This window comes from Pseudorca crassidens, chromosome 15 (genome assembly GCF_039906515.1).
Source record: "Pseudorca crassidens isolate mPseCra1 chromosome 15, mPseCra1.hap1, whole genome shotgun sequence".
Taxonomy (NCBI): Eukaryota; Metazoa; Chordata; class Mammalia; order Artiodactyla; family Delphinidae; genus Pseudorca; species Pseudorca crassidens.
In genome coordinates, this window is record NC_090310.1 from 77,294,757 (window position 1) to 77,318,784 (window position 24,028).

The following is a 24,028-nucleotide window of genomic DNA, read 5'->3' on the forward strand; positions in this document are numbered from 1 at the left end:
ATAAAACTTTATTTACAAAAACAGGAAGTGGGCTGCAAGCCATAGTTGGCCATCTCATGATCTAGACCAGTGGTTCATAACTATTATGGGGTGGGTTACCGCTTTCCCGACATTATACTAATGATAATATCAATAGTTACCCTTTATCGAGCGTTCATTGTATTCGAGGCACGATGCTTGTCACTTTCCATGCAATTCCTTATTTCATTCTTACAACAACCCCATTAAGTTGTTCTTCCAATGAAAAGATGAGGAAACTTAGGCTTCCAAAGCTAGTAAGTTGCAGAGCCAGTATTTTAACCTGGGTCTGTCTGACCCCAATACGTGAGCTCTTAAGAATGTGTTAGAAATGAGATGAAAGCCACAGACCTTTTTGCTAAACACTCAAGGTTTTGCAGGTGATTTTCAGGGAGGCCTAGACATCCTGGTCTCATGTTATTAACTCCTGAGTATGACTATGAATTTTTGAGGCTAAGGATCACAGCTTAACTACCTTTGAGTCCCCTGGATCAAGAAGAGGGTTTGGTCCAGATGTTTGGGCTCACTGGATGTTTGTTGAATTTAATGGAGCCTAGGCTAATCTACAGCTTATGCAGAAATGCAAGCAGATGTAATAAATTGCTCTAGGGTCTTTTTTTCAAAAATACAAATCCAGTCACATCACTCTCCTGCTCAATAAATCTCCAGGACTCTTCAGGAAAAAATCTAGACTCCTAAACTTATCTATCAGCCCTCCTCCCCACCCCCCAAAAGCTGTCCTCTTCTCATAGACTTGTGCCTCCCTTTCTGCTGCCCCTGCTAAAGGGCAGCGGGTGGGGGTGGGGTCTCCATGCTTGTATCATTTGATCCTGGCTGCCGCTGAGTGGCCAGAGATGGACAGAAAACCCAGGCTGGGCTGAACCGGTCCACCATGGAAGATTTGAGTTCAGGGATCCAGGGGTGAGTGGGTTATGGGGGTGGTGAGCCTCTGAATTAAATGGTCAAGTACGGTCCAGGCCTGAACCAGCTTCACGATAAGCCCAAGCCTCAAGCAACTTTTCACTCACGTTGTAGGGGATCAGAAAAACCATAACAAAATCCGAGAAAGCTGAACCTTTTAGAGAAGCCAGAAATTAAAGGGAAGCGGCAGAGAGAAGAAGCAGAGAGGACACAGGAGACCTGAAAAGGGTGTAGAGGGCCACAGTTAAATGCTTGGGCTCTGGTGTCAGGCTGTTTTGGATTCAAGTCTCAGTGCTTCCACTTCCTTACCTTTAGTCAGGCATTTAACTTCTCTAAGCCTCAGTTTCTTCATCTGCAAAATGGGATGATAATGACAATATCTATCTCAGAGAGCTGCTGTGAAGATTAAATGTTAATGTTAACACATGCAAAGCACTCAGGACAGGTTCCAGCAGCACCTAGTGAATGTCTAATAAATGTTAGCTGTCATCACAGGGGAAATAGCTCAGCCCACACCCTGTCAGCCCAGAACACCCAGCCTCCGAGGGGCCAGCTAGTCTTTGCTTCTCGCCCTTGTTCTGAAACTGCCTGCCGTATCCTGAAAGTAAATGCCGCTGCCGCTTGGGTGAGCGTGAGAGGGTTCTGTCCCCTGCAACACATCCCCGATCAGGACACATGGTTGCCGAGTCTCTCTGAGTTTGACTCTGACCCCCTCTCTTTGGCCTCTCCTGCCACAGGTTCCCAAACTTCACGCTTCCCTAATCACACACTATCATTGGTCAGTTCTGCAGGTCTGTGCCTCTTCCTTTCTGTCCAGTGAATTCCAATCCATCTTTTAAGACCCAGCCCACATGGCCCCTCCCTGCAGAGGTCATCCCTGGAGGGGCCAGCCACTCCATTCTCTGGGCTCCCTCGTCATTTTGCCAGCGTTGGGGTTCTCAGCACACTACAGCCTATTACAGGGGTGTGTGTGTGTGTGTGTGTGTGTGTGTGTGTGTGTGTGTGTGTGAATGTGTCCATCACTGCCCAGAATCTGTAAGCTTTGGGGGGACAGGGATGGATTCTGAGACTCACCTCTGCACCCACAGCGCCTAGGGCAACAGGTTTTCATGGTGTTTCTTGGCTGTGGCTCAAGTTCACGGCCATTTATGGGTCCCGTGGCCTTGGGCATTGCAACTTTCCTTGCCTCAGTTTCCTTATTTGTAAAATGGGGATCCTCCAGTAGTTCTTAACTGGGGATGATTTTGACCCCTCCCCCTTCCTTTGGGGACCTTTGGCAAATCCTGCAGAAATTTTTTGTTGTCACGATTTGGAGGAGGGGTGATAATGGCAGCTGGAGGGTGGAGCCAGGGATGCTGTTAAATACAATGCACAGGACAGTCCCCACCAGGGAGAACGATCAGGCCCCAAATGTTAATAGTACCAACGTTGAGAAACTCTGGGATATACCAGCAGTCAGCCCCTCAGGAGCTGTAGAATGAGGGAAAAGAGCTGTTAGCACAGAGCTAGGCACAGAGTGGGTCTGACCTTACAGAGCAGCCAGCTGGGACCTCGGGGCTGAGCCCCTGCAGTGGAGCTGCTACAGTTTCTGACTCCTGGCCCTGAGGGCAGCTGCAGGAGAATGGAGCAGATTCCTGGGGAGTCTGTTCCTTTAAGAGCTGGGAGATCTCATTTCCCCCAGAGGCTGGCAGGGGAAGCCTGCTCCAGTTTCTAACCCCCAGACAACTCCAGGGAAGGCCCACATAATTGATGTCTGCTGACAGATGCATGAATTATGCACCCACCTATTGTACAGTCCTTAGCGCTGTTATTCTAAGGCGGGCACCCCCTCTTTGGACCCCAGAAAGTGCTCTCCCCTCCCGTCCTCTCAGCCTGAGGATGCTTAGGAAAGAAGAAAATGCAGGCAGAGGCCTCACTGCATCCTGGAGGGGGGTGTCCGCTGCTCAGGGCTGCGTTGGGAGGGTCAGAGGCTGCCAGGCCTCCTGCCCTGGCACATGCACTCATCAAATAGCACTTGTGCTAATGCAGTGTGACCCACCCTTCCTAGCCCTGCCCACAAGACTGCTTTCTCTTCCAGACCTGCTGAAGCCCTTAGGGTCAGGGTTACACTTCCTGACTGGGGAGCTCCTGAACATGAGTTAAACCCTCTGTGCCTCAGTCTCCTCATCTGTAAGATGGGGGTGGGTCACTGAAAGGCGGCAAAGGGAATTCAATGAATTCATAAGGCCCTTAGATCAACTTTTATTGCTTTTATTATTTCACAACACTATATTTCTTTATAAGCCGGTTGGACTTGGCTCTGAGCAGTAGTGTTATTATTCCCACCTGGCTGAGTGGCCTTGGACAAATCACTTCCTCTCTCTGAGACTCCATTTCTTTATCTCTAAAATGGAGATGAAAGTAATTGAGCACCTACCACATAACAGCCACTTAATATATATTTTATGTTATTAAATTATTATTTGGATAATTTATTGTCACCCTTACCTCCAGCCTCTGGACTTGTTGCTTCTGGAGGTCCAGGACTAGGTCTGTGGACCCCAGTGCCTGGCTAAGCCAGCAGACATCCTCTAAACAGTCTTGAACCCAAATGAACAGTATTGATTTAGTCTCTGGGATGGGCTGCAGGGATGGGGGACCAGCCAGGCCAGCAATGAGTCCTCCCGGCCCCGGCTCAAACCCCTGGCCAGGTCCCTGCATTTTCAGCCTTGCTTTCCTGGATCTGAGCCCAATCGGGTTTGGGCAGGACTCCAGGAACCCAGGGAGCAGAGGCAGGAAACAGGACCAGGACTCAGAGGCTGTCGCCAAATTCCCTCCCTGCAATGAGGTTCTGAAGCCTGCAGCCTACTTGTCTGCACCAAGCGTGGGAGGGGGTTTTGGTCCTCTGGGAGAAGAAATTAGCAGGTAGGGGTACCCAGGGGGGAATCAAGGGTTCTGGATTCCCTTTCTCATTCTAAAAAAAATTGTTGGCTCTGGTGGTAATCACAGGATGCCTACCTTTGGCTCCAGCAATAAACAGGCTGTTTATCACTTGCTCTGACCACTTCCCTGCTCTTCCAGGAATATGGACAAGGCACAGAATGTCTGTGCAGAAAAGGGTCCAGGCTCCTTTCTGGAAGGATGGGGAGACTGAAGCAGAGAAAGGAAGGGACTAGTCTATGGTCACACAGCCCATTAGGGTCAAGTCTGTGCAACAACACTAGAAGCTCTGGCCAGAAGAGAGCTGCACCTAGTGTTCAGGTCCTGCAAACTGTTTTCATACACATCCATCTTCCCAGCAGCATTATTTGTAAGAGGCAAAAAGTGAAATCAACCTGAACGTCCATCAACTGATGGATGTACAAACTGTGGTCTATCTATACAATGGAATATTATTCAGCCATAAAAAGGAATGAAATACTAATACATGATACGATATGGAAGAATCTTGAAAACATTATGCCGAGTGGAAGAAGCCAGACACAAAAAGCCACATAGTGTATGATTCCATTTATATGAAATGACCAGATAAGACACACCTATAGGGACAGAAGGCAGGTTAGTTGTTGCCAGGGTGGGGACAGGAATTAACAGTTAATGGGCATGAAGGATCTCATGGGGATGATGAAAATGTTATAAAATTGATTTAGGATGATGGTTGTACAACTTGGCAAATTTACTGAAAAATCATTGAATTGCTCACTGGAAATGGTGAATTATATGTTATATAAAATTAGCCTCAGTATAAGTTATATAAAAAGTTGCTTTCCATAAAGAGTATCCCATTGCTTTTAATCCTCACAACCACATTGATGGGTCACAGGAGAGAAGCAGAAATCTGAGCAAGCCACAGCCCTGCTGTAAACCCTGAAATGGCTCCCCATGAAGTTCCGATCCTTTTGCATTTAGTTGGCATATGTTTACTGAGCACTTACTAAGCGCTATGCTCTTTGCTGGGGATGCAGCATGGATAAGAAAGACAATTTCCCTGGCCTTAAGGAACTGGTAGGGAAAGGCAGACAAAAAACCGCATAAACCAATAAAGGAGCAAGATGATGTCAGATAGTATTATGTGCTACATGTTACTGAGAAAAACAAACCAGGAGTATCAGTAGAGAAGCACTGGGGGTGTCCACATGAGGTTGGGTGGTCAGGACAGGCCTTTCACAGGAGATGTGCTGGTTCTGAGAATTGAAGGTGAGGAGTATGTCATTCAAAGATCTGAGCATTCCAAGTACAAGCACAGCATGTGCAAAGGCCCTGGGGTGGGAACGAGCACAGCGTATGCAAAGGTCCTGGGGTGGGAATGAGCTTGGCATATCAAGCAACAGAAAGAAGCTCAGTGTGGGTGGGGCTGCGTGAGCAAGGCGGAGAGTGGGAGGAGATGAGGTCAGAGAGGCAGAAGGCATAAAAAGGAGATTGGGATTTTGTACTAAGTCCACCTTTCTTCTCTCTCTGGACCATTTCCTCCATTTCCCACTGCATATTCCATAATGAATCCTGGCAAAACCACTTATAATTCCCAAGCCATTCTGCCATGGTTGCTCACACCTCCAGATCCTTGTCCATGCTGTTCCTTCTGCCTGGAGTATCCTTCCTCCCCTACTTCTCCTGGCTGATTCCTACAGCCTGTTCTGGCCTCAGCTCAGAAGCCACTTGCTCCAGTGAGCCCTCTCTGACTCCCGGTTGTGGGTTGAGAACACCCACCCTCTGGACTCTCACAGCCCTTGAGTTTGTCCCTTCACGGCACTGATCTTTCCAAGCTGGAATTTCCTCCTCTGTGTCCTGCAATAGAATGTCACCTGCATGAGGGCCCAGGCTGGGTTTGTCTTGCGTTGCTGTAACCCCAGCTCCTGAAACGGTGCCCGGCACAGAGCAGGAGATCCCTAAATAGTTAATAAATGAATGATCAAGCAAATGAATGAAATGGAGGCTCAGAGAATGAAGTGACTTTTCCAGGGCCACACAACTTGCAAGGAGTGGATCTGGGACTCCAGTTCAGGTCTGTGCGTCTCCCCAAGACGTTTTCAAGGACGTAGGAGGTGGCAGAGTTTCTGGAGCATCAAACCTTTCGCTCCTTTTATGGTGCTTCCGCTTCCTCAGCTTTAAGGGGGGATTACAGATGGGGAGTTTTAATCAGAAGGGTCACTGGCGCAGATCCGATTAAGGGGATTGGAAGCAGGCTGATGGATTTGGCTCCCTCTTCTACAGGTAGGGGCCTCTGGTCGGGGCGGGGGTTGGTGAGAAATTGGAGTCGGGAGTCTGCAGGGGGCGCTCATGGGCGCAAAGGGACAGGAATCCAGGGACAATAGAGGATAAAGGCCTTGGGGTGAGCCAGGCAACAGAGGCCTTCACCATGAGAAGGCAACCGAGACACACAGGTGGAAACAGGGTGCAGTGACATTGCTGGGGGTGTCCCAGGCGTTATAAACCAGAGGCCTTGGGGTCGAGAAATTTATTTTTACTTCTTTGTCCAAGTTTCCAAATTAGGAGATTTCACATGAAAATCTAGATTTTCAGATTTCCCTTGGAACGTCACATGCTGTGTCTACACGTTCAACCTGCATTCCCCATGGCAACAACTGGCTGGCGCTAAGGAGTAGCTGTCCCTTTAGACAGGGCACGGGCTCCCCAGTGTCCACAGGCCCCTTCACTCCTTTCATTATCTGTCAGGTCTCTGTAGGTGTCGGGTTTGCCCCCTGGACCCACTGATATGATATTGAAGACAGCAACACTTACCTGACCTGCTACCATATACGAAGAACTTTCCAGACAAGACCTGCATCTAATTGCACATGCCAGGAGCCTAAGGGTCACACTTGCCACATCCAACCCCATCCTTTGCCTCCATATCCAAACTGTCACCAAGTGCTCTCCCTTCAGGCTCACAAACATCTTTGGATCTGTTCCATTCGCTCCACCTGCTAAGCCATGACCCTGTCCCAAGTCACCTTCACCTCCCACTGGACCACTGCAAACTGACCTCTTTCTGGTGTCCCCAAAGCCACTAGATGTCCCCAATATCTATTCTTCCCTTCTTTCATTGTAAGAGAGTTTTAGTGGGACAAAGGGTTACCCAGAATGAAGACTACATTTCCCAGCTTCCCTTGTAGTTAGATGTGGCCATGTGACTAAGCTTGGCCAATGGAATGTGAGCAAAAAGGATGCTTGCCCTCTCTCCTTTTCCTCTTTCTTGCTGGAGGGGAGGCAGATGTGATGCACAGAGCTGGAGCAGCTATCTCGGATCTGAGATGGAAGCTAACCCCAGCCCTGGACTGGCCCTTTACTGAAGAAGTTTGCCAGCTCCTGGTCTACCTCATAACATCCATCTTGTTTAAGCCACTGTATTTTGGGGTCTCACAGTTCCAGTCACTTAGTCTATACCCTGCCTAACTCTCCACCCTCGTCTTGTTCCATGCTCCCCTTTGCTTTCTCATCTCAGGCACATTAGCTTTCCTTTGGTCCCTCATAGTCTCCATGATCCTTCTGCCTGGAATGCTTTTCCCTCCACTCTGCTTGGTTAACTCCTACTCATCCTTCGTAGCTCAGCTCAGGCATCACCTCCTCAGGGAGGCCATCCCTGACCAGGTCAAATTCCTAACTGCAGGCTCTAGTAGTGCTATGCCCTTCTCCTCATAATGCTGTCCAAGTTGCAGTTTTACAATAATGCCCACCTCTGTAGAATGTAAGCAACTGGAGGGCAGGGGTTGTGTCTAAATAAAGAATGTTATTTCATCCCCCAAACAATCTGCAGGGTGTGCTGTGTCCCCTCCCTCCATTTTATAATTGGGAGAACTGAGGCTGAGAAAAACTATATCCAAAGCGACAATTAAGGAAGTGGTAGAGGCAGGGTTTAAATCCATGTCTACTAGACTCTGAAGCACCCACCCCACCTTTTTTTAAAACACTGAGGACCTTTCTTATCCCAGCATCCTGGGCTCTGGGTTATGGTTTTTAATGTATGCCCTCACTTGAACCATCTTCCCTAGGTGACCTGACTCTTCCCAGAAAGCTCTGGGTTGGGTACCCTTTTCCTAACACGTCAACTAAGTTCTCATGAGCTTTGCCAAAGCAGGAATTCTAGAAGCTGGTGCTGTTACAACCTCCTGCGCATCTGAGGACAATGTCTCTGATGGGGGTGGGAACTTGACTCTGATCCCTATAGAGGGAGGAGGTGATGGGGAGAAACGCGGGGCAGTGTCCTTCCTGCCTGAGTGATCGCCAAGTCCTGCTATTTGCTGAGGGCATGCGGAGCTGAGGAAGGGACTGTCAGTCTTAACGGTGATGAACGGCATCAGTCCATCCCCGCTGCAGAGAGCAGTGTTTTGAATAAAAAACAAGGAGCATGGGCTTCCCTGGTGGTGCAGTGGTTGGGGGTCCGCCTGCCAATGCAGGGGACGCGGGTTCGTGCCCCGGTCCGGGAAGATCCCACATGCCGTGGAGCGGCTGGGCCCATGAGCCGTGGCCACTGGGCCTGCGCATCCGGAGCCTGTGCTCCGCAGCGGGAGGGGCCGCGACAGTGAGAGGCCCGCGTACCGCAAGGAAAAGCAAACAAACAACAACAACAAAAAAAAAAAAAACAAGGAGCATAGGAGCTGTTAGGCAAGGGCAGTGTCCACAGGCTCTGCTCGGCCACAAACCTGTCCTCTTGCCCCTGAGCCTGACAGGATGGGGAGAAGCGTAGTCTCTGAGAGCTTGGCTGAGGTGGCTGGGTGGCTGAGAGTAACTAAGTGTGTTACTCTGGATGCTGGGATTGGGTACCACTCTGGCTAACGTCAGAATGATGGCCCTGTGAGTGGTCATTTTGACAATAGCCAGTTTTGCTGGTTAATGCCCAATATACATTCAGAAAGAGTCATTTGGGTGACTTAACAATAGTTCTTTTTCATATAGCATTTTAGTCTCAGTAGAGATTCATATTGAGGTAAAATGGATGTGTGGATAGTCTAGAGACCTACTTTCTAATTCTGGCTGGGCATCCTTAGGCCAAGTGTCTTCACATCTCTGATCTTTTTCATGCAATATCTACTGAGGGTCTGTAGCTGCAGGAATGGAGGTCTCATGCTCAGAGCTACTGGATTCTTGAGTCACCACTTGGAAGAGAGCTGTGCGGGGTTGTTACTGGATCCTCAGTGGGAATCACATGAGTCAGAAATAAACCTTGACGTATAAAGTCATGAGACTGTGTGTTCGTACGTACTGCAGCATAATCTAGGGTATTCTAATTCATCCGGTTGAGTTGGAGTGCAGGTTCTATCTGGTTTTAGCTGAACTAGTCCTTGCACACAAAGATGAAAGGCTTACAAAGATCCTCGCAAAGAAACAACTGCTCAGGGATAGTATTAATAATTCAAGCCCAGGAGAGCATCAAGACAATAGCTAAACTGATACTTCTCCTCCTGGTATGAGTCCTTCAACAGTAACAATGTGAGGTTGAAAACAATGAGGATCTCGTCATGTCATCATTATCAGGGAGACTCTGTAATACGGATTTTCATCCACTCTCTTTTACGGTGAACCCTGGCTTCATTCACTCATTACATATAGGAAGAAGACAGGATAAGTGAATTAAAAAAATGAATGAATGGGCTAGGTCCAGTGGGGTGGAGGTACTAGAATATACTGGTTAAGAACTAGACCTGCATTTTAATCCCAGCTTCTTAATTTTCAAGCCATGAGACCTTGGACATGTTACTTAACCTCTCTGAGCTTCAATTTCCTCATCTCTGCAATGAGGATAACCAGTTCCTATTTCACTGAGGATTCATTGAGAAAATGGCTGGCACACAGTAGAGGTCCAGTGAATGTTAGCTGCTCATTTTTTTAAAAACTGGGAGGAAGACTTCAGCTCGATGTAAGACTATACTAAGGTGGGAGCCGTTACAATTAGTTATTATTATTTTTCTTTGGAGGGAGGCCAAAGGGTGGGTATCCCTTACACAGCTGTGTAAATTTACACAAGGAACTTCACCTCAGTTTCCTTGTCAGTAAAAAGGGAATAATAGGGCTTCCCTGGTGGTGCAGTGGTTGAGAGTCTGCCTGCCGATGCAGGGGACGTGGGTTCGTGCCCCAGTCAGGGAAGATCCCACATGCCGCGGAGCAGCTGGGCCCGTGAGCCACGGCCGCTGAGCCTGCGAGTCCGGAGCCTGTGCTCCACAACGGGAGAGGTCACAACAGTGAGAGGCCCGCATACCGCAAAAAAAAAAAAAAAAAAAAAAGGGAATAATAATACCTACATGGTCAGGTTTTTAATAAGATTGACTTCATTCATTCACTCAGTGATGCGAGGTACCATTTTAGGCTCTAGGGATACAGCAGTGAACAAACCAGGCAAAAATCCCAGCTTGTGTAGAGCTGACCATCTTGTAGAGGGAAGGGATACACAGTGAACAGTAGCAAGTCAACAGGATAATTTCAGGTGGTGAAAGTTGCTAGGAAAAAATGAAGCAGGTCAGTGGGAAAGAGAATGACCATGAGGTGGGTTTACTTTAGCTGAGGTGGTCAGGGAGAGCTTCTCTGTGGAGGTGACATTGAAACTGAGACTTCAATGATAAGGAGCAGTTGCCATGTGACCATCGGTGGGAAAAGCATTCCAGGCAGAGGGAACAGCAAGTGCAAAGGCCCTGAGGTGGGAACGTGTTGGGCCAGTGTGAAGTAGGGCTACTGAAAGGGAGAGGAAGAGGAGGTGAGGTGAGAGAGGTAATGGGGGCAGGTGTTAAAGGGTCTCCAGGCCACACACACTAAATGTAGAACATGTAATGATTATTAGTGGTATTATTAGCAGCAGTATTCCTCTGACTCCCTTCTTCATGCCCAACTAAGGACCCGCTTTGGAAAAGACAATCATTCTGGAGGAGTCCCTCAGATATTCAGCCAAGAATCCTGTTAGGTCAATTTAGCCAGAATCCCCTTTTTCCCTGATGTTTCCTCTTAGTAATTTTCCATCCACTGACCCCTATCTGCTCCTTGGCTATAAACACCCACTTGAATGAAACTTACAAGCTTTTGCACAGCAAAGGAAACCATAAATAAGAAGAAAAGACAACCCTCAGAATGGGAGAAAATATTTGCAAACAAAGCAACTGACAAAGGATTAATCTCCAAAATATACAAGCAGCTCATGCAGCTCAACATCAAAAAAACAAACAACCCAATCCAAAAATGGGCAGAAGACCTAAATAGACATTTCTCCAAAGAAGATATACAGATTGCCAACAAACACATGAAAGGATGCTCAACATCACTAATCATTAGAGAAATGCAAATCAAAACTACAATGAGGTATCACCTCACGCTGGTCAGAATGGCCATCATCAAAAAATCTAGAAACAATAAATGCTGGAGAGGGTGTGGAGAAAAGGGAACCCTCCTGCACTGTTGGTGGAAATGTAAACTGTTACAGCCACTATGGAGAACAGTATGGAGGTTCCTTAAAAAACTAAAAATAGAACTACCATATGACCCAGCAATCCCACTACTGGGCATATACCCTGAGAAAACCATAATTCAAAAAGAGTCATGTACCACAATGTTCATTGTAGCTCTATTTACAATAGCCAGGACATGGAAGCAACCTAAGTGTCCATCAACAGATGAATGGATAAAGAAGATGTGGCACATATATAAAATGGAATATTACTCAGCCATAAAAAATGAAATTGAGTTATTTGTAGTGAGGTGGATGGACCTAGAGACTGTCATACAGAGTGAGGTAAGTCAGAAAGAGAAAAACAAATACTGTATGCTAACACATATATATGGAATCTAAAACAAAAAATAGTTCTGAAGAACGTAGGTGTAGGACAGGAATAAAGACGCAAATGTAGAGAATGGACTTGAGGACAGTGGGAAGGGTAAGCTGGGACGAATTGAGAGAGTGGCATGGACATTATACACTACCAGATGTAAAATAGATAGCTAGTGGGAAGCAGCTGCATGGCACAGGGAGATCAGCTCAGTGCTTTGTGACCACCTAGAGGGGTGGGATAGGGAGGGTGGGAGGGAGATACAAGAGGGAGGGGATATAGGGATATATGTATACGTATCACTGATTCACTTTGTTATACAGCAGAAACGAACACACCACTGTAAAGCAATTATACTCCAATAAAGATGTTAAAAAAAACAACCCCAAAAAACACCCACTTGCTCATGCTGTATTCAGAGCTGAGCCCAATCTCTCTCTTACTGTAAAATCTTACTGTAAAACTACCATTGCAGCGGTCCCCACACATGTCTCAATGGTCCTGAATAAAGTCTGCCTTCCCATCTTAACAAGTGTCATTGATTTTTTTTCTTTGACACCTTCCTTCTCTGGACCCCAGTAGCCTCTCATTTTCCTGTTATAAAAGGGAGTCAACAGAGCCTTTGGCACCTTCTCATTTGCTGCTCTGTGGGCCTGGAGAGCCCTTTGCCCACTCCCTCTCTCTTACACACAGTTTGCTTTCTGACTTCTTTCAGGACTCAGCAGAAATGTCACCTCCTCAAAAAAGCCTTTTCAACTTTCCCCAGACTGAATTAAACGCCCTTCAAGTGTGTTTCTCAACTCTTTTATTGCCCCTGTCATAGCAGTTTTTTGTTTTTGTTTTTTTTTTGCGGTACAGGGGCCTCTCACTGTTGTGGCCTCTCCCGTTGCAGAGCACAGGCTCCGGACGCGCAGGCTCAGCGGCCATGGCTTACGCCCCAGCCGCTCCGCGGCATGTGGGATCCTCCCGGACCGGGGCACGAACCCGTGTCCCCTGCATCGGCAGGCGGACTCTCAACCACTGCGCCACCAGGGAAGCCCCATAGCAGCCTTTTTAAGGTAGAAACTAGGCCTTGTCCCTCCCCTTTTCAGCCCTCCAGTGGCTTCCGACTGTGCTCAAAATAAGGTTCCATCTCTTATGGGCCTTATAAGACCCTGCCTGATCTCATCTGTGTTGGCCTCTCAGCTCTCTTCTCCTCTGCTTTCTCCCACACAATCCCTCTCCCCTAGCCACACTGGCCATCTATCTGCTCCTCAACATGCCAGGATCATTCCTGCCTCAGGACCTTTGCACTTGCTGTTTTCTCTCCCTGGGATGCCATCCCTCCAGATTTCTCTATGGCTGGCTCCTTCTTATCCCTCACATTTCCTCCTTAGAGAGGCTGTCTCTGACAACCTGATCCAAAAGAAACTCCTCCCTACTCACTCAATCTTGCCATCCTGTTTTACCTCACTGGGGATTTGCCACAATCTGCAGTCATCTTGTTTCTTCATTTGCTCACTCATTTATTGTTTTCTTCCCCACTGACCTTGGTTAGCACTATGAGGGCAGGGACCATGTCTATCTTGCAAGGCTGGATCCCCCGTTGCCCGGCACAGAGCTTGGTATGGAGTTGACACTCAACAAATACTGGTGCAGTAAATGAACAAATGAATGGATGGATGAGTGCATGGTTGTTGGGTGGATGGATGGATGGGTTTAGAAGCCACGGCCTCAACTAGACCACCCAAATGTAACACGTTTATTGAGTACTCACCCTGCATGAGACACTATGGGGAAACACAAGCTGGAATTAGCAGCTGAACATCTAATAATAATGACATAATAAAAACAACTAGTATTTATTGATTACTCACCATGCCAGGCACTGTACCAACTGCTTTACATGGGCAGTCTCATTAACTCCTTAAGTCAACCCTAAGATGTAGATACTCTCATAATCCCTGTTTTGTAGTTGGGAAAACCAAGGCACAGAGAGGTGAGGCTTCCTGGAGGAGGAATCCTTTGGGCTGGACCTTGAGGGCTAGAGATGGATTCCAGCAGGCAGAGATGAGAGGAGGAGGTGTTCTAGGTGGAGGTAACCATACGTGCAAAGGCTTGGAGGTGGGGAATGAGAGTCAACCCAGTTTGGCTGGGGCGGGTGTGCACAGAGACGGAGGCCGGCAAGAGTGGAAACCACCACCTACTAAGCGCCTACTGCATGCCATTTACTCACTCAAGGCATTTTCTCACAACCACCCCAAGAGGTAAGTTTTATTACCTCCACTTTTCAGAGGACCAATCTGAGGCTTGGAGCAGCTAAATAACTTGCCCAAAGTCACACAGCAGAATGAGGGTTGAACTGAGGCCTGCCTAACTCTGGAGTGGGCATGCTGGGTCAGAGGGGTATTCAGGGGTCGAGAAGAGAGAAGACAAAGGCAAGCTGTTAAGTGAGCATGTACTAAGAGCCAGGCACAGCATATTATCTCATCTAATTCTCACAAGTACCCAGGCAGTTGGTATTTTTGTAGCGTTTTTTTGTTTTGTTTTTTTGGCCACACCATGCAGCTTATGGGACCTTAGTTCACCTACCAGGGATCGAACCCTGGTCCCGGCAGTGGAAGCACGGAGTCCTAACCACTGGACCGCCAGAGAATTCCCATGTAGTTTTTGATTTTTGAGACTGTTTAGCATTTTGGGGGGAGAATCAACCCTCTTCCACTCTTATGTATTGAGTGAAGTTGACCCTATTCCCCAGTCCCAGGGAGGGTAAGAATGAGATCAAAGCTTACTGGTTAGGATAATCTATCCCCCTGGACACAGTGATTGGTTTAGCAGTGTGGGCATGACTCAAACTGGCTAATTTTCATCCTGGGATTGTTTCTGGAATTATTGGGAAAGAGGTACTCTCTTTCATCAGAGACTGCTGAGTTGACAGGATATCAACCTATGGGGGCCAGAAAGTAATCTTTGGCCCTCTGGAAAGAATCTGCCCAAGAATATAGCCAATGTAGAGGGACTCAATGCTAAGAGACAAAGGCAAGTTTCTGATGACACTATTTGAGCACCTGGATACAGCCATTCCTGAAGCCATTATCCTTGGACTGTCAAATAACATGAACCAATCAGTGCCCTTTTTTTGATTTGGGTTTATGACTATTGCAAATAAAAAGTGAACTGGCTAACAAAATTCTTAACTTCATTTAACAGGCAAGGTAATTAAGATTCATAGAGGTAAAGTGACTCACCCAGGATCACACAGCCAGGAAGTGACTGAATCACACTGAGATATAACATAGAAGGTGCCTGGCATCTAATAGGTCCTCAATAAATGTCAGCTCCCGTCCCCCACAAACCAAAGAATGACAGAGTAGAGGACTGGAAGAGATACGCATGTGGAGCTCCAAGTTTCTGGTCAGATTCCGGATTCCATCTATAAACTTCCAAACTGTGTTGGGGTCTGGCAGGAGTGGGAACCAAGGCTTAGGAGTTGGCAAATAAAGTGAATCAGCTGCCAGGATGTCAGGGTTTAAACAAAACTCCTGAGGATCTCACTCCCTCCAAAACATGCCATCTGAGGGTCCTGGCTGCAACCCAAGGTTTCCAGGGAAGGGCCTGAAGTCCTAGCACTTAGAAACTTATACTTAGTAGGAGCGTGCGCAGATAATGGTTTCAGTATTGCCAAGGATTCTGTGGTCATTGAACTTTTCAGAGCTCCTTTTCACTGGAGCTGGACAAAGAATAAAGGGTTTAACCTGCAAACTCTGACACTGAACAGAGTTGGGTTGTAATCCTGGCTCTTGCCAGCTGGGTGACCTCTGGTACATTACTTAACCTCTCTGAGCCTTGGTTTCCCGTTGTGTGAAATGGACAGGAATGGAGGAAGAAATCAGGCAAAGCAGGTAAAAGCTTTTAGTTCACAGTTTAGAATCTCTCTAGCTTTTGGGCCACAAAAGTGAGTTCTACATACAGGCTGAGTCTTGGCATAGATAATCATGTCATCTCTCTGAGCCTCAGTTTTCTCATCTGTAACATGGGATTCAGAATAGTCTCCACCACACGGGTGTTTGTGAGGCAGGGAAGAAATCATGGGGGAACATGCGTACCCCAAACTGCCACTTGGTGCCAGTGAAGGGTGAGTGTCTGTGACAAATATGAACTGAGGGCTGGAGGGCTCCACCTACATACAAGCAGATGGTTTTGGCCCACACAGTGGATTATTTGCCAAAATTTATTTCCCCTACAAATCCAGATTTCCAGTTTCTCAAAAGGAAAAAAAAAAAAAGCAATCTGAAGCTCTGGCTCCTCTGGGCCCCTGTTCCTCTGTGAATGCTGGGCTAGGGCTGAGTGCCAGCTAGTCCAGGCCTGTGCTTTTCAAGTCTTATAGGCAGCCCCCGCAAGTTGTTTATGAGGCCTACTTGGCCTCTGCAGGGATCTCAGTTTGTGAGCCTAGGCATAAATCATTAGAAGTGTGGCCAGCGATGAGGGAAAGAATTAAACAGTGCCAGGGAAACAGTCATGGGCCCCTTAAAGAACGCTGGGTCTGCAGCTGGCTCCACGGGATGCTCTGAATCAGGGATGTGGGGCTGGAATCCCCACCTGTTCTAGCACCTCACCCCTTCCATACTGTGGCCTGCTCTTCCTGGTCTGTAGGAAAGCTGTGTTGTTGCTTCCTTAGAGCCCCTGATGCATTTTTTTCCCCTGCTTCCAGACCTCTCTGAAGCCCTCCCCACCCCCATTCTCCACTACCCACTCTGCCAATAAAACAAAGTGATGGGATTAAAAAAATAGGGAGGGGAGGAGTGACTAGTTCAGTTCAAGTGGCCAGGAAGGCCCTCTCTGAGGAGCTGACATTTGAGTGGAGATCTGAGAGATGCAAAGGAGCCGGGCATGGGAAGACCTGGGACATGGTGTTCCAGGAAGAGGCAACAGCGAGTGCAAAGGCCCTGAAGCAGAGAAGAGATTGTAAGAGGAAGAGAAGGGAGAGCTGTGTACCTGGAGCTGGGAGAAAGGTAAGGCGTGTCAGAGATGAGGTCTAAGAGAGAAGTGAAAAAAGCCTTGAAGACCTGATAGGATGTTTCTATTCTGAGAACCACATAAGCCACAGAGGGCTTTTCAGCAGGCTAGTGACACGGCCTAATGTAGATTTTAAGATCCTCCAGGCCTTGGTAGCGGCCTGTAGGGAGATAGGAATAGAAGCAGGAATCTAAGTGAGGGAGACTGGCAGGTGTCCAGGTGAGAGATGGTGGTGGCTGTTGAGAATACAGAAGAAAGGTTCAAGGCATATTTTGGATGTGAAACTAACCAAATTGCTGATGGCTCAGACGTGTGAAGTGAGGGAAAGAAGAATCAAGGAGGAATTCCAGGTTCCATCCTGAGCAACCAGGAAGCTCGTGGTGGCCTTTTCTGAGATGGGGACGACTGAGAGGAACATGCTGGAGAGGCCAGAGGAGCACCTGAGGCCAGATCATGATGGGCTGTGAACACTGGCTGAGGGGTCTGGAGGAGACCCTGCAGGCAATGGGGAGCTACGGAGGGCTTTTGAGCAATAGCTGAATATTCATTCAGTCATTCAACAAACGTTTATGGGACGAGGTGATCCACATTCTGCTCTCTTCCAGACAGTGATGCTCCCCCCAGCCAGCAATGGGTTTAGGGGCACAAATCACACTCTTGAGACCAGAGCGTTGATAAGGAGATCTCACCTGCTGATCCATGGGTTCCCTTCCCCTCCTTCTCCATCCCCTGCTTTAGGAGCCAACGTGCATTTAAAAATCATTTACTCACTGATTGTCTGTCCTCCCCTCTAAAAGCTCCATGAATGTAGTGACGATCTTTGTCACTTCTGTGTCCCCCATGCTTAGACCTGTGCTGGGCACACAGTCGGTGTGCCGTGACTATTTATTGAGGAACTAAATTTTTAAAAAAGCCCCAGTCTGCCATCTTGAAGGACCAAGTGAGAGGCTATCAAGCACTGGCCTCAGGCCTGGAACACAGCAGACGTTCAGCAAATGGTGTTGAAAATGCATGGAAAATACAGGCACACTGTGTGCAGCCCTGGCCCCGTGTCTGGTGGGTCTTGAGGCCTTCCCCAGTACAGGATGGGCCTGAGGGGTGGGGACAGAGAGGTGGCCTGTGACCCACCCTCCTGGGCCCCTGTCTCGGGGCCTAGACTGGACAGGTAGGCGTGGTGTCTGAACTAATCCCAGCTAAGCAGCCAGACATGTAAGGATGTGTAATCCGAGGCCTGAGCACACACTGTCCTTCTGGCTTTAGCCTGACCTTGGCTGGGATGACCCAAGTCGAGGTGGACACCCCGGCCCCCCAAGGTCCCCCAGAGCTGAGACCCTCCACACAGCCAGGGACAAAGACAAAAGGGAGCCCTTCTCTGAAGGTAGAGAGTGACAAGCTCACCCAGGTCTCCCCCACCTTCCACCCCTGCCAATGTGGGGAGTGCATCTCTGCACCCCTCCCCCATGCCTGCATCTCTGGATCAGAGTCCTCCCTGATGTGGGAAACACTGTACAAAAACATTGTGTCAGGGAAGAAAAGAAGGATCCATTCATGCAGCAAATATTTATGGAGCCTAAACTATGTGTGAAGCCCTGTTATAGATTCTCAGGACAGCAATGACCAAGACAGACCTTGTCTTCAAGTCTCTGACATTTGGGTCGGGGGAGAAGATATTAAATGAGGAAACATAAATGAACAAGGTTACTTCAGATACCACAAAGACAAGAAAATGGGCTAATGGGATAGAGTGTGACTGGGTGTAGGGAGGGCATCGTTAGCTGTGGTGGTCAGGGAGGGCTTTTTGGGGAGGTGACATCTGACCTGAAGGAGAAGGATTCAGCTGTTTAAGATCTAGCAGAGGAGTGTCCAGTCAGAGGGAAGAGATTTTAATCCTCCTAAGTTATATAAATTGGCACCATTACCTCCGTTTATTGAGTACTTACTATATGCCAGGCCCTGCTCTAAGCAATAAGTTGTTTAACACTTAAAACAATCCATTATTGTTGTCCCATTTTATGGATGAAGAAACTGAGCCACAGAGAAGTTAAGTACTTTGCCTAAGGCCACACAGCTAGCAAATAGCAGAGCGGGGATTTGAACCCAGGTCTGCTCTATCCTCCAACTTAGGATGACTTTTTCCCCATCCTCAGAGCACAGGGAGGAGAAAAACTAATTGTTGAGCACCTACCAAGCACCAGGCCCTTTGACCTCTGTCATCTTTGCCTGGCCCTACCTCTGAAGTCCACCCACTGGTTTCCTGCCATCTCTTTTCTCCTCCCCTGTTACGACCTTGTCCACCTCCAGCTCCGGGAGTGGCCACGTGACCCAGGCTGGTCCAATCACCATATTTCAACCCTCTTAGACACAGTGATTGGCTGGAAGGATGGGCATGTTACACAAGATGGGCCAATGAGAGCAAGTCCTGGGACTTTGGATGTAATCCTGGGCTGGAGAGGAGCAGTTCTCTTTAAAAGGGGAATGTCTAGCTGGGAGATGAGGAACCAGGAAGCCCAGAGAGCTTGCCTGAGAGTGAAGCTCACCCAGGGGAAGGCAGAGACCAAAGATGGAGAGAGCCTAAGTTGCAATGACAAGTCCTGACAATATGGTTCAAGGGCCTGTGTATCTGGGCCAGAAGCCAGAGCAACTTCTTGACTTTCCAGTTGTTTGAGCCAATAAATCACCTCTCCCTTTCTTTTCGAGCTTAAGCCAGTCTGAATTGGATTTCTGTCACTTGCAACTGAAATCAGAATATTTTTTTCCTCCTGGAACGTCCTCCCTTCTCTTCTCTCCTCCTACCAATAGTACTGTTCTTACAACCATCATGAATATAACCATCATTGTCACCACTAATGCAATTACTACTTTCATTAATACTTCTATTACCACTGCCAGTAATAACACTGTCATCACCACCACGAACATATGACTGCTGGGGCCATTATTGCTCCTATGATTGGTGCTGGTATGACTACTATTACCTCTATTAATGTCACAATCTCCATTGGAAACCTCCCTTGTTTACAAAGCCTTTTCACCATCCATTGCAAGGGCAAGGACGTTAAGGTTTGCAAAGGTGATGGAGTCTGCCTACAGCCATAGGCAAGGCTACTCAGATTAACATTCATTCACTCCCTCACCTACTCATTCATTTATTGAAGAAATGCCATTGACCGCCTTCTGCATGAGGATGGGCTCCTCGTGCAGCCCATGCTGGGAGGATGCTGGGATGCAGCAGCGATTATAGACTTGGTTCCTGCCCTCGCTGGGCTGCCAGTCAGGGGGACATTCCAAGAAGTTTCCTCACAGCCCACACAAGAAGCCTGGCCAGGATCATTCTCTCCTATGCAGGGTTCTGAGACTATGGTGGAGGAGTCCTGTCTGTAGGTAGAATTGAAGGACTGCTGTTTTTTACCTCTTACCTGAGCTGCCTTGGCCAATGGTCTCAGCCTCTCAACATTTCTCCCCAACTAGACAGTGAATTCCTCGTGCGTGTATGTGTGTGTGTGTGTGTGTGTGTGTGTGTGTGTGTGTGTGTGTGTGGTGGAAGGGATGCACGGGGCTTGGGGAGTATGGGGTGAGGTGGGGAGAGAGCCTGACTTTACTTCTCTGTCTCTGCACAGTGCCTAGTATAGGGCTAGGCACATAGTAGGGGCTCAATAAATGCTTATTAATGGATTGTTTTTCAGAGGCAGAACTAAGCCTCCTTTCTTCCATCCACACAAATTTCTATCCATTCATTTATCTAACATACATCTAATTCTTCCTTTCACCTATCCTCCATTCTTTTTTTTTTTTTTTTTTTTTTGCGGTACGCAGGCCTCTCACTGCTGTGGCCTCTCCCATTGTGGAGCACAGGCTCCGGACGCGCAAGCTCAGCGGCCATGGCTCACGGGCCCAGCTGCTCCGCGGCATGTGGGATCTTCCCGGACCGGGTCACGAACCCGTGTCCCCTGCATCGGCAGGCGGACTCTCAACCACTGCGCCACCAGGGAAGCCCTATCCTCCATTCTTATATTCAGCCAGCCAGCCAGCCGGCCACCTACCAGTCTACCTTTATCTGTCTACTCATCTATGCATCCATTCACCCAACCATATACTGTCCATCTTCCTCTCTCTCACTCTCCTTCCATCCATTTATTCATTCATCCAGCCAGCTTTCTATCTGTCAATTCTCTTTTTGTTTTTTTAGGATTTATTATTTATTTATTTATTTTTGTCTGTGTTGGGTCTTTAGTTGTGGCACGTGGGATCTTCGTTAAGGCATGCAGGATCTTTCATTGCAGTGCACATGGGCTGTTTGTTGCGGCACCTGGGCTTCTCTCTAGTTGTGGCGTGCGGGCTTTCTCTTCTCTAGCTGTGACGCGTGGGTTCCAGGGCACGTGGGCTCTGTAGTTTGTGGTACACAGGCTCTCTAGTTGAGGCGCAAGAGCTCAGTAGCTGTGGCAGGCTAGTTTGTTGCCCCGTGGCATGTGGGATCTTAGTTTCCTGACCAGGGATCGAACCCGCATCCCGTGCACTGGAAAGTGGATTCTTTACCACTGGACCACCAGGGAAGTCCCTCCATCTGTCAATTCTTCCACTTTGCTTTTCTCTCTTCTTTCTCTTCCCTCCCTCCCTTCATTCTTTCCTCCTTTCACTCATTCTCCATTTTTAAATTCATCCATCTTCTCTCCACTTAACCAGCATCCACTATCCTTTGGTCTTCTATCATCCATCCATCCAACCGTCCATCCATCCATCTATCCTTTCCTCTCTCTCATTTCCTGTGTTTGTCTCCATCTTTCTTTTAATCAATTATTCATTCATCCCTCAAGCATGTCCGGCCCTGTGTCAGCTGCCACGGGTAAGGTAATCACCACTCGATTCCTTCCTCAGAGAAATCACATTTAAACCAGACGGGTGGCTCCTCAGGACCAGGCTCCCTTTCGCCGTCCCTAGAGTCTGTCTCCTGAACCCTCCAAGGGACCCCAGCTCTCACCCAGGCATTTTTTTCTTGCCTGTGCTTGGAATCTTCCCTAGGGTTCCAGCCCACAGCCCCAGCAGAGATTATAAACACAGCCACTTTCTCCGGCTGTTCCTAGAGCTGTTCTTAACCCCTGCCTTCAGAGAACACAGCCCCGGACAGGGCCAAGTTGGCACACAGCTCTGTGCAGCTGTGTACAAAAATAATACAGTACTGCTTAAGCGCCTACTGAGTACTGGCATAATGAGGGGTGTAATGAAGAAGATGACCTAAAATTTCAGAGTCCGAAGGCTGCTCCCCGGTTCAACCCTTTCCTTACAGCCATGCTAGGGTAAGAGGCTGGGAACAGCCCAGAGAAGAAAGTGACTAACCAAGGTCGCCAGGCCACTCTGTGGCAAAACCAGGATTAGATTAGGGGTCTCCTGACCCGGTGCCCCATCCCCTTCCTGACTGGTCCCGGCCTCTACCCATTCCCCTTGGGTAATTTAAGTTGATTCCAGCCTCCAGGTTTTTGCTCTTGCTGTGCCTCATCCCAGCCTCCTTCCCTAGAATGTTAACATTTTCCTGGCTCTTAGCAATTTGCGATGAGTTTGCAAGATTGAACAAACAAACAAAACCTTGATTCTCTCAGCCATTTTTGAGGCACTCCGAATTCCTCCAGGGCTTCTTATCTTCCCCGACAACCCAGGCCCAATCCCTCGCTTCCTTTTAAAACTCTTCCTTCCGGTTTCCTGAGGGGTGCTCTGTCCCTCCCGCTTAGAGCCAGCCAGGGGTGGAAAACGCAGTGGTCTACAGGGCCCAGGCAGGAAGTGCGAATAACTCCAGCTGGCTGGATGTAAAACTCCAGGAGCGGGGAGGGGTGCTCAGGCTACTTCTCACCAGCTCCAGAAGGGAACAGAGGTGACCCAAAGGTGGCCTAATTTTCCAACTTCTTAAGAGAAACAAAAAAAAAATCTAGTTTTTTTCCCTGAAATCTTCCGAATTGTTAACGCTGGCAGCTGATTCAAATATGTAAATGCAGTTCAATTCAGACAATACCCATGCGCAGGCTAGATCTGCTTCTCTCTTCACAATCTCATCTGGTAGATAGTTCCCTTCTCCCGCTCGAATTGTCACAAGACAGCCTCGCTCCAAGAAGAGCTTATTGCTCTGAATACAAATGACATAATAGTTAACAGTAGCAGCTACCTCAAATTCGATAACCAAACACTCCAATCACCACTATGAGATATCGTCATTGGACAAATGAAGAAAACGAGAGGCTCAGAGAGGTTAAGGAACTTGCCCAAGGTCACACAGCTAAACAACAACCTGGATTTGAGCCCAGGTCTGTGTGACTCCAAGACGGTGATCTAGCCCAGTGGTGGTGGCGGCGCTGTCCCTTCGGAGGCATTTTGGAAATGTGAGGGTGGGCAGGCATTTCTGATTGTCACGTGATGGGGTGGGTGTGCTACTGGTGTTCAGTGGGCGGGAGCCAGGGATGGGAGAAGTCCTGTGATGCACAGTCTTGCATCAAAGTCTCATCCTGCCTCCAGTACCAAGAGCGCCCCCAGTTTCTCCCTTCCCCCATGTTGGTAGCTATTATTACATGCCAGCTGTATGCCAGGGACTTGAGATCCAGCAGCCCAATGAGGTAGGTACTGTCAGTAACCCCACTTTACAGATGAGAAAACTACAGCTTGGAGCGGGTGGGTGGTGACTTGACAAAGGTTACGTGAAGTGGCACCAGGGCCAAGGCTAAGGTGAAAAAATTTAAGGGTGCAAGATGGAAGGGAGTCCCTCAAAACTCAGTAATCAAAGTAAATAATATTTTAATGCAATATTTTAGAAAATCAAACTTAAGGCAAAAAAAATGCATGATGAACAAAGCATCTATATCTTATGTAAAGACAGAATCTGTCATGTTGAGCCATCCTGGCGTCTGAAGGAAAAGAAAAAATCAATAATACTGATTCTGGATTTTTGTGTCTCCCCTGCCACCCCCGAGCCCCGGCCCCAAGGCCATACTAATGGTAGGTACCCTGTCTCTCTATCACTAGCCTCAGTAAGACGGGGAATGAGGAGGCCAGTCTTCCACCCGCAACTCGCCAGGCCTTAATTGCGACTGGTTAAATTATAGGCCCCAGAAAGCCATGATTTGTAAGCAGAAGACAGACAGGCCTTTAATTAGAGCCAGGCGAGTGGGTGGCTGGCTAATACTAAGTTCCGTAATAAGAGCTGTATTTTTGAATCCTCTGGCTTGATCACACCCATTCTGGAGGCCTCTTTGGAAACTTGTTCATAAAAAATAGGGTAAACAGCTATTTCTACCCCAGGAGAAGGAAAACGACTCTGCAGCAGGGCGACCATAACAAGGGTGGGCTCTGGGGGCAGTAGGTCAGGGACAAACTCCAGTCTTGCCACTGACCTG

The 24,028-nt window shown here is 48.1% G+C and overlaps 1 protein-coding gene across 4 annotated transcripts in view; it reads right to left on the bottom strand.

The window, feature by feature from the left end:
* KCNB1 (potassium voltage-gated channel subfamily B member 1) overlaps nucleotides 1–24,028 on the bottom strand; it is a 110,314-nt gene that overhangs the window by 10,194 nt on the left and 76,092 nt on the right. The window lies entirely within an intron of this gene.